Here is a 9,867-nt window from a genome sequence, read left to right as displayed (position 1 = left end):
GGCTTTTCAGAGCCTGGAGCGGACAGTCACAACTAAGACCAAGAGGTGGACAGAACAAGAGCAGATTCCAGCGGGATCTCTCCAGAGATAGTGAGTGCCCTGTCAGCGTGTGTCAGCAGGGGCTGGGGGACCCCGTGACAGGTACGGAAGAGGGACCATGGCCCTGGGTGAGAGGTGGGAATATCTGGGAGCTGGCTTTGAAATCAGGCACACCTGGACTCACGTTCCCACATTGCAATTCACCCTGGGTGACCTTTGGTTAGCCTCCTAACCTTTGTAAAGTCTCAATTTCCTCATAGGTAAATTGGCAGTAATTCCTACTTCAAAGAGTTGTTTTGGAGATTAAATGAGATAATGCATGTAAAGCATTTAGCGGAGTGTCAGAAAAATGCAGGCTTTCCCTGTTGCCACGGAGAGGAAGGTCTAGCAGGCGGATTAGGGGGTTAGAATTCTCTACTCTTGAGGATTCTGAAATCGGAGACTGTTTCCATTTATTTAACAGCACACTTACATAATGCTTGTGCCAAACGGTTTTCTAGGGGTTTTACAAATATTTGCTCACTTAATCTTCACAACAACTCCATGAGATCAGGACTGCTATTACCCCCAATTTTTTTTTTTTAAAGAAATTTATTGGGGTTGTTGATTTACAATGTTGTATTCGTTTCTGCTATACAGCAAAGTGAATCAACCATACATATACATATCTCCACTCTCTTGTAGATTCTTTCCCCATGTAGGTACCTCTAATTTATAGATAAAGAAGCTGAGGCAGAGAAAGACAAGTTACCTGCACACAGTCCTGCAGCTGAGGAAGAGGCAGAGCTGAGGCTGGACACTGGTTCCAGAGTCTGTGCGCAGAGAAGTCTCAGACCACCTGATTCTAAAACTGCTCCATGTTCCTGGGATTCCAGAGAGCTCAATAGTATGGGACTTTTATTAATAAAAAATGGATGAGAAGTTTTGAGAGCAGGAGTGGGCACACTTTTTCTGTGAATGGCCAGACAGGGGCTTCCCAGGTGGCGCAAGTGGTAAAGAACCTGCCTGCCAATGCAGGAGACATGAGACACGGGTTTGATCCTTGGGTTGGGAAGATCCCCAGGAGGAGGGCATGGCAACCCACTCCAGTATTCTTGCCTGGAGAATCCTGTGGACAGAGGAGCCTGGTGGGCTACAGTCCATGGGGTTGCAAAGAGTTGGACACGACTGAAGCAACTTAGTATACCATGCAAACCATAAGCTCACTGTTACAATTCCCCAGCTCTGCTGTCGTAGACAATAGCTAAGTGAGTAGGTGTACCTGTGTTCTAATAAAACTTCCTTCACACACATACACACAAAAAAAACAGGTGGCAGGAGGCTCTGGCCTTTGTGCCACAATTTGCTGGCCGCTGTTTTCGAGACAGAGCTCAGGGGCCTTCTGCTCACTGAGCACTCCGATGGGGACTCCCAGCAGAGCTGAGTCTTTGGAGAGGCAGAGGGGTGGCTCCCCGTGTGTGGGTGCCTATGAGTGTGGCTCGCTCTCTCTGTCCTGGAGAGGCTGTTAAAAGGCTCCTCTTTCCAGCAGCGGAGCCTCATTACTCATGGGCTGGAAAGCGATGTTAATTTCCCCCAAGCGGGAAGCAGCTGCACTTGTGAGCCGGGGCTCATTTTGCTGCATGAATATTTATGGCATGTCCCTTAATTAAGCCCAGAAATCAAATTTACCCTGTTCACGGGGGCCACAGAGGACTATAAGGCCATGTCAGGAACCAGCCTCTTGCACTTGTGAAGTAAGGTTGCTAACGAAACATTTATGTCCAGAGGCGTGTGGTGGCCAGGGCCAGTGTCCACAGGCCTGGCACAATTGGGCGCTCTCTGGCAGGTCAGGCACCCTTGCTATGGTCACATGCAGGGGTAGAGGGATACCTCAGCCACCTTGCTGAGCCCTGCTGCGTGCCTACTGTCCCCAGTCTTTGTGGGTGACATAGGTGGCCCCAGGCCAGAGCCCCCAAAATGCTTTTTGTTTTCGACTCCAGGATTTACGATTGGCCTCAAAGGTCACTCTAGTGGCAACAGCTCGGGGAGGGAGAGCCCCTGGCTGGGAGCTGGGTGTGCTTTTCCCCTGACACTTGATCCTGTACAACGTGGGCAGGCTCATCAGCAATCTAGCCTCAGTTGCCCCATCGTCACAATGATGAAGGAAATCATGGGATCACCAGCATCATGGAGTCTTCACTGAGCCTCAAGGCAGGCAATGGAAGAGAAAATATTTAGGGGAATGGTTCCCCAAAATTCTGGGGTTTCCTTTGCCTCCGCCCCCCCCCCCCGCCCCCCCTTAAACCCCTTAAACCCAAGGGCTGAGGAAAGCCCACTCTCTGCACAGCTCAGTAACCTTGAGAGTTTCCGGAAACCATAAATCTTGGCTTTTTTTCGAGGGGTTCTGTCTCCAGAGACCTGCTTGGGCCCTCATATCCTCTTCTGAGGAGCCAATAAACCAAGCAAATATCATAAAGCTCCTCCCCCAGCCTGAGCCCTGATGGAATCAGAGGTGGCATCAGGAAGGCCGAGTTTCAGAGCACGACCATCAATCAAGTTGAACCTGAAACCTCCCTCTTTTCATTCCAGAAAAATGGAACTTGCCTTTGGTTTCTCTCTGCTGTTGTCTTTTTCATTGTTTTCCTCTTTGAACTTTCCACAGCACCTGAGAGATCCCACCCTGTGCTCCTGCCCCACCTCCAGGCTGCTGGTGGGGACCAGGCCAAGAAGGATGATTTCCTAAGGTGGGTCCAGGTGTGCAATCATCCCTGGGCCTTGGCAATCAGCACACCTTGTAAATTCGAAAGTCAACAAGATGTGAAAGCAGTGAGGACCTCCAGGCTGGAGAGAAGGAAGTTGAGGGGTGAGGGTGGGTCAGTTAAGGATGGCTTTAGTGCCCTCTGTCTTTCCTGACGAGCCTGCCCCACCCTTGGAGCCCTGGGATTTCCTGCTCTCACTGTCCACTTTCACATGCTGAGCTCGGACCTGGTCACAACAACAGCCCAAACCCTGAGAGCACCCTGAGAGGCCTCTCTCTCACGACCTCTCACTACAGACAGGGAGGCTGCAAATATAGGGTGGGCTTGGCAAGGTCAGTGTCAGGGCAGGTGTAGTGGCAATAACACTGGGTTGGGGTCAGGAGGCCTGGACTCTGGTTGTTGCTTTGGCTGAACCCAGACCAGGCCACACACAGAGCCCTGATCCCCCTCACTGTTGAGCCCTAACTGCAGGTTGCTGCCTTGCCTTCCAACCACAGATCACTAGGAGGTAGGAGGAAAGATCACAGCCTCCAGTGGCCCATCTCAACCACAGGAACCACTTACTGCTCTTTCTACCCAGGACACCGTCTTCACTGAACAAGGATGCCATGCTCTTACTGCTTTGGAGGTTTGATGCAATGGGCCCTTCAGAGGAGTGACTTTGGGAAAAGTCTCTGTACTTCAGTTTCCTCACCTGTAAGTAAATGGGAATTATAATTTGCTCCCCACCACCTCCCATTCTCTTGATTTCTTATGAGGATCAAATGAGATACTGATTATGAAGGTGCTTTATTAGCTGAATGTTATTACAGATGAGAGAATGTTTTGAAATGATCCCATTGTTTTTGTCATTATTGGATGTCTCATCTCCTTCCTGGCTAGCCAGAGGATTTGATCCCCTCTAGAGACCTAGACCCAGGAGAAAGTTCAGTCCAAGCCAAGATGAGGCCAAGAGTTCTGCCAGGGCCCTACAGGGCCCAGAAAACTCGAGGACCTGCAGAGTCAGATGGCTGAGCATCCTTTGTCCTTGTTAAGAACCAAGTCTATGGGTTGGAACAGTGGCACCACATAGCTGGCACCCACTTAGTTCGTCGGTTGGTGCTAATATGGGCCCACAGGTGATCTCAAAGGATTTGGGTGCCTAGGCTTGGGCTCTGCCTCCCCACAATCCCACAGAAACCCCCAGTCTCTGCCTGAGAGACCGGAGAGGCTCTACTGGGTCCTGGACACACAGGTTCCTCCTACACCTAAACACTCTCCTGATTTCCACTAGCTTATGTGTTTTGGGGAGGAAATGTAATTCACAAGCTTCTGATTCATTTGCATTAGAGCCATCACAAAGCTTTGTAAAAGCCATTTGGATCCTGTTGGAGAACCTTGGGGCTTCCTAGATGGCGCTAGTGGTAAAGAACCTGCCTGCTGATGCAGGAGATGTAAGAGATGTGGGTTCACTCCCTGGGTTGGGAAGATCCCCTGGAGGAGGGCATGACAACCCACTCCAGTATTCTTGCCTGGCAAATCGTATGGACAGAGGAACCTGGTGGGCTACAGTCCACAGAGTTGCAAAGAGTCAGATATGACTGAAGCGACTTAGCATAGGAAACCTAAGCCATTTTTGAAGGCCCTTTCCTTCTCTCAGGGAAAAAAGGAAGTCATACTGCTCCAGGGACACCCAGCGGAAAACATTCAGTACTTGTTGCCCCACTGGGCTCTGCACAACTGGAAATGAAAGACTCAAGTCATTCTCCCTTGGAGCACAACAAACCCTAATTCTTTAATTGTTTTGGCTGTACTCTGTGGCATGCGGGATCTTAGTTCCCTGACCAGAGATCAAATTCAGGCCCTCCACTGAAGCGTGGAGTCTTAACCACTGGGCCTCCAGGTAAGTCCCCAGCAAGCTCTTATGCCCAGCAAGCAGAACCCTCCATGATTTGACCTAAGCGATCTGTATAGCAGACAGCTCTTAGCAACCTACCAGGAAGGGACTATTTGCAGTCGGAATCCTGTGATGTTCATTGCAGCCTCTGTCATGCTGTTCCTTCACTGTGACTACATTTCTTTCCTGCTATTCCTAAAATTTTATCCGTTCTTTGAGGCCCAACTCCAACCCAGCCTCAACTTTCCCTTGATCATTTTGAGTAAAGCAATATGCAGCTCAGATTTGGTACTAAGTGACAGCAGTAAGTGTTTATTGAAGAATCAGAGAGTGAACAGACAGATGGAATGGATAGATGACAGGGCCTCAGATGATGTTTCTCTATATTTTCTTCTTTCCTGTTTTTCTTTTAAAATGTGCCAGGGCCAGAGTTTGGCACGTGCAGAGGTTTGCCAAATACCTGAAGGAATGAATAAGCATTAGTAAATGAATGGATACAGGAGTTTATTTATAGAGTATGATTTTTTTTTTTTTTTAAAACTGCACAGCATGGAAGATCTTAAGTTCCTGATCTGGGATTGAACCTGCACCTCCTGCATTGGAAATGTGAGTCTTAACCACCGGACTGTCAGGGAAGTCCCTAGGGCATGTTCTATGGGCCAGATGCTGGTGTGACAGCTGGGAATAAGTCATGCATTCAGCCCTCATGCCCTTACATTTCAGCTGAGAAGTCAGGCTGACACAGAGAGTTGCATAATTCATTTCTTATTTAGTTTCTTTTGTGATAAATGCCACAAGGGAGGAAAACTAGTGAGTAAATAACTGAGTGAGGGAGGGATGAGTGAAGACAGGACTAAGCAAACAGACTGAGGGAGGGAATGAATATATAAATGAATATCAAGGAGGACAAATGAAGGAATGAAGGAATGATGAGTAAAGACTCATCAGCGACAAGGGAAAGTATCCATATCACATGATCCAGGGTTATGGTCACGAGGACAAGACCAAGAAGCCAGAGTTGCCAGAAGTCAACCCCTTTGACTCCCCTGGGGGCAGAGGCAGCAGGCTAGGTGGGAGGGGCTCCCAGGCCAGTGAGCTGGGTCCTCTGCAACCTGAGGTCAGCATCACTACCTCAGCACCTCCAAAACTGCAAGTTGGACTTAGAAAGGTCTGAAGACTTGAACATGGAGAATCTCTGGGCATTGCAAGGTCTGATTGTTTGCTTAGCACATGGAGTAAACCTCAAAGCTTTTACAATCACGTGCAGCATTACTCATAGCCTCTATAGTGACGAATCAGAGTGAGAATAGGAAAGGGGCCTGCCCAAGGCATATCACCAAACCCCTGACTTCAAGGTGCCTTAAGGAGTCTTTGCTGGGATGCACAAGGTCTCTTATAATCCAGCCCTCTTTTCATCTCTGACCTCTTCTCCTAATCCTCTCCCCAGGCACATGCTTGCCCCGAGCCTTTGCACTCCTGTTTCCCTCTGCGTGGAGGGTATCCCAGATATCTGCAGAGCTGGCCCTCTCAGGGCTTTGCTCAAAAGCTACCCTAAGGCTTTCTGTGGCTCTGCATCTATAATTTTGTCACTGACCTCTTCCTTCTATATCTCCTTAACCTGCTTTGATTTTTCTCCATAGCACTTATCCTGGAAAATGTCAGTTTTCATTCCAATCCCAAAGAAAGGCAATGCCAAAGAATGTTCAAACTACTGCACAATTGCACTCATCTCACATGCTAGCAAAGGAATGCTCAAAATTCTCCAAGCCAGGCTTCAACAGTACGTGAACCGTGAACTTCCAGATGTTCAAGCTGGATTTAGAAAAGGCAGAGGAACCAGAAATCAAATTGCCAACATTCATTGGATCATCGAAAAAGCAAGGGAGTTCCAGAAAAACATCTACTTCTGCTTTATTGACTATGCCAAAGCCTTTGATTGTGTGGATCCCAACAAACTGTGATTCTTCAAGAGACGGGAATACCAGACCACCTTACCTGACTCCTGAGAAATTTGTATGCAGGTCAAGAAGCGACAGTTAGAACTGGACTTGAAACAACAGACTGGTTCCAAATTGGGAAAGGAGTATGTTAAGGCTGTATACTGTCACCCTGCTTATTTTACTTATATGCAGAGTACATCATGCGAAATATCAGGCTGGATGAAGCACAAGCTGGAATCAAGATTGCTGGGAGAGATAACAATAACCTCTAATATGCAGATGATACCACCCTTATGGCAGAAAGCAAAGAGGAACTAAAGAGCCTCTTGATGAAAGTGAAAGAGCAGAGTGAAAAAACTGGCTTAAAACTCAACATTCAAAAAACAAAAATCATGGCATCTGGTCCCATCACTTCATGGCAAATAGATGGGGAAACAATGGAAACAGTGAGAGACTTTATTTTCTTGGGCTCCAAAATCACTGCAGATAGTGACTGCAGCCATGAAATTAAAAGATGCTTGCTCCTTGGAAGAAAAGCTATGACTAACCTAGACAGCATATTAAAAAGCAGAGATATTACTTTGCTGACAAATGTCCATCTAGTCAAAGCTATGGTTTTTCCAGTAGTCATGTATGGATGTGAGAGTTGGACTATAAAGAAAGCTGAGTGCTAAAGAATTGATGATTTTAAACTGTGGTGTTGGAGAAGACTCTTGAGAGTCCCTTGGACTGCAAGGAGATCCAACCAGTCCATTCTAAAGGAGATCAGTCCTGAATGTTCATTGGAGCAACTGATGCTAAAGCTGAAACTCCAATACTTTGGCCAGCTGATGCAAAGAACTGACTCATTGGAAAAGACCTTCATGCTGGGAAAGATTGAAGGCAGGAGGAGAAGGGGCCAACAGAGGATGAGATGGTTGGATGGCATCTCTGACTCTATGGACATGAGTTTGAGCAAGCTCCAGGAGCTGGTAATGGACAGGGAAGCCAGGTGTGCTGCAGTCCATGGGGTCACAAAGAGTCAGATGCAACTGAGCAACTCAGTTCATGCATCTGACTCTTTGTCACCCCATGGACTGCAGCATGCCAGGCTCCTCTGTCTAATGCTCTGTAGATTTTTCTTATTTTGTTGATCCTGTTTTTTCTTCTAGGATGCCGACTCAAGGAGGGCAGGGGTTTTGTATTGCTTTGTTCCCTGCTATATCCCCGCAGCTGGCATATAGCCTGCCCACTAAATACGTAATGAATAGATAGGTGCCCACTGCATATGTATGTACTGAATGGATAAATGGAGTGAAGTCTCCAATCCAGCCTCTTCTAAAAGCTGCTATCGCTATTTTGTCTTGCTTGGACATTGCAACAACCTCCTTGACCCTTAGCCTCTTCCTCACCCTAGCCTTCTCCCTGAGCTCTCAGGCTTGTCTTGACCCCCAGATGCCTCTTTGATCCAGGGTGCTTTCTTCTATGATAACTATGACCACATCATTCCTCTTCTGGAAACTCTTTCCTCTCCTCATTTTCTTTTCTCTGGATTCTGTCTTTCCTGATCCTGTAAAATGACACACAAGATTGACATACCACAAAATGACATACCACACACAGAAAGTGGTAGGTACTGTTATCCCTGACGCGAAGGCATCGGTTTAAAGTTGTGGTGAGGAGGGAGGGGACTGTTTCAGGGTGTGGGGGGTGTGCAAACAGCATGGCAAGCACGTGGGGATGGCAGCTGGGTGGCACGAGCAGAGCGACTGTGGTAGACTGGGCTTGCCGGTGGGCTGACTTCAGTAGGAGAATCCTGACCACTGGGTGAGAGAAGCAGTTGGATCGGATCCCAGAAGGTATTGACTACAAAAGCAAGGAGCTCTGCCCCGTTCTCTAGGCACAGGAAACCTCTAAGTGCTCCTTCACCGACTTCGAACAGTTTGCAAACCTGCTGAGGAGCCAAGTGCTGTGGTTGTGACTTTCATACAGAGGGTTCAGGAGAACCCTTATAACAGTCCTTTGAGATCTGTGTTACTGGCTCCCTTTTATGTATGTGGAAACCAACACTCCAGAAAGGTCGAGTAACTTTCCCCAGACAACCAGATACAGCAGAAATTTGAAACCACGTGACCTGAGATCTTTGTGTCTTTTTGTCCCCTAGGAGCGTTTGTTATTTTTTGTTATTTAGTCACTCAGTCATGTCTGACTCTTTATGACCCCATGGACTGCAGCCTGCCAGCCTCCTCTGTCCATGGGGTTTCCCAGGCAAGAATGCTGGCGTGAGTTGCCATTAACTTCTCCAGGGGATCTTCCTGATCCAGGGATTGAACCCACGTCTCCTGTGAGTCTACTGCTTTGCAGGTGGATTCTTTACCACTGAGCCACCGGGGAAACGCTCCCCCAGAGGCCTGCATGCACGCATGCTAAGTCACTTCAGTCCTGTCCGACTCTGTGCGACCCTATGGACAGCAGCCCTCCAGGCTCCTCTGTCCATGGGATGCTCCAGGCAAGAATCCTGGAGTGGGTTGCCATTTCCTTCTCCATCCCCAGAGGCCTAGTGCTCATCAAATGCTTGTTGACTGAATTCCAGTTTTGCCACAGAGCTATCCCCAACACCCAGGAGGGTGATGATGCTTCACCCTAACAGCGGCGCCTTCCTTCTTCCCAAAGCAGCCTCCAAAGCTTCAAGCTGCGAACTGCGCCTTCACACCACCTTCTGTGGCTTTGGGAGTCAAGGGGAGAATTCACAGTACTTTGGAAAACACATTTTCTTTTAAGGAAGAATTTTTTGTTTTCATTTCAAACAGCCCTGGCTGGTGACGAGTGGTGAGGAAAGGTGCCCTGTTTTCCATCCTCACACCTATTTTCAGGTGGGGGCAGGGAAGGCTCCGGCCCAAAATGTTATTTCAAAATCTTTCCGGGCCTTGCAGCTCCATTTCCAGGCCACATGCCTCAAAGAAAAGCACAGTTTCCCATGACGTCGTGTTTTGCCCTTTCTGGTCTGAGCACCTTTCAAAGGGGGACAACCCAGCGTGTTCCAACATTCCCTCCTGCCCCATAAATAGAGCTGCATCGTGTGATGTAGGGCGCCCAATGGCCCTGCTCCCGATAGGCATGCTTGCCAAGAGCCGCAAACTCAGGCTGCTCCTCCCAGGCCCTCAAGAGACAGAAGACAACATGTGTGACATGAATGCTCCCTGCCCGCTCTCTGCCATCTGAGGCACATTCCTGAAAGGAGCAAGGCCAGCAAAGTCTTGTCATCTGTCGGGGGTGTGAACAGAGGTAGATGACA

The sequence above is a fragment of the Bos indicus genome, chromosome 3, assembly GCF_029378745.1.
Source record: "Bos indicus isolate NIAB-ARS_2022 breed Sahiwal x Tharparkar chromosome 3, NIAB-ARS_B.indTharparkar_mat_pri_1.0, whole genome shotgun sequence".
Lineage (NCBI taxonomy): Eukaryota > Metazoa > Chordata > Mammalia > Artiodactyla > Bovidae > Bos > Bos indicus.
The sequence above is the reverse complement of the archived record's forward strand: the minus strand, read 5'-3'. Positions refer to the sequence as shown.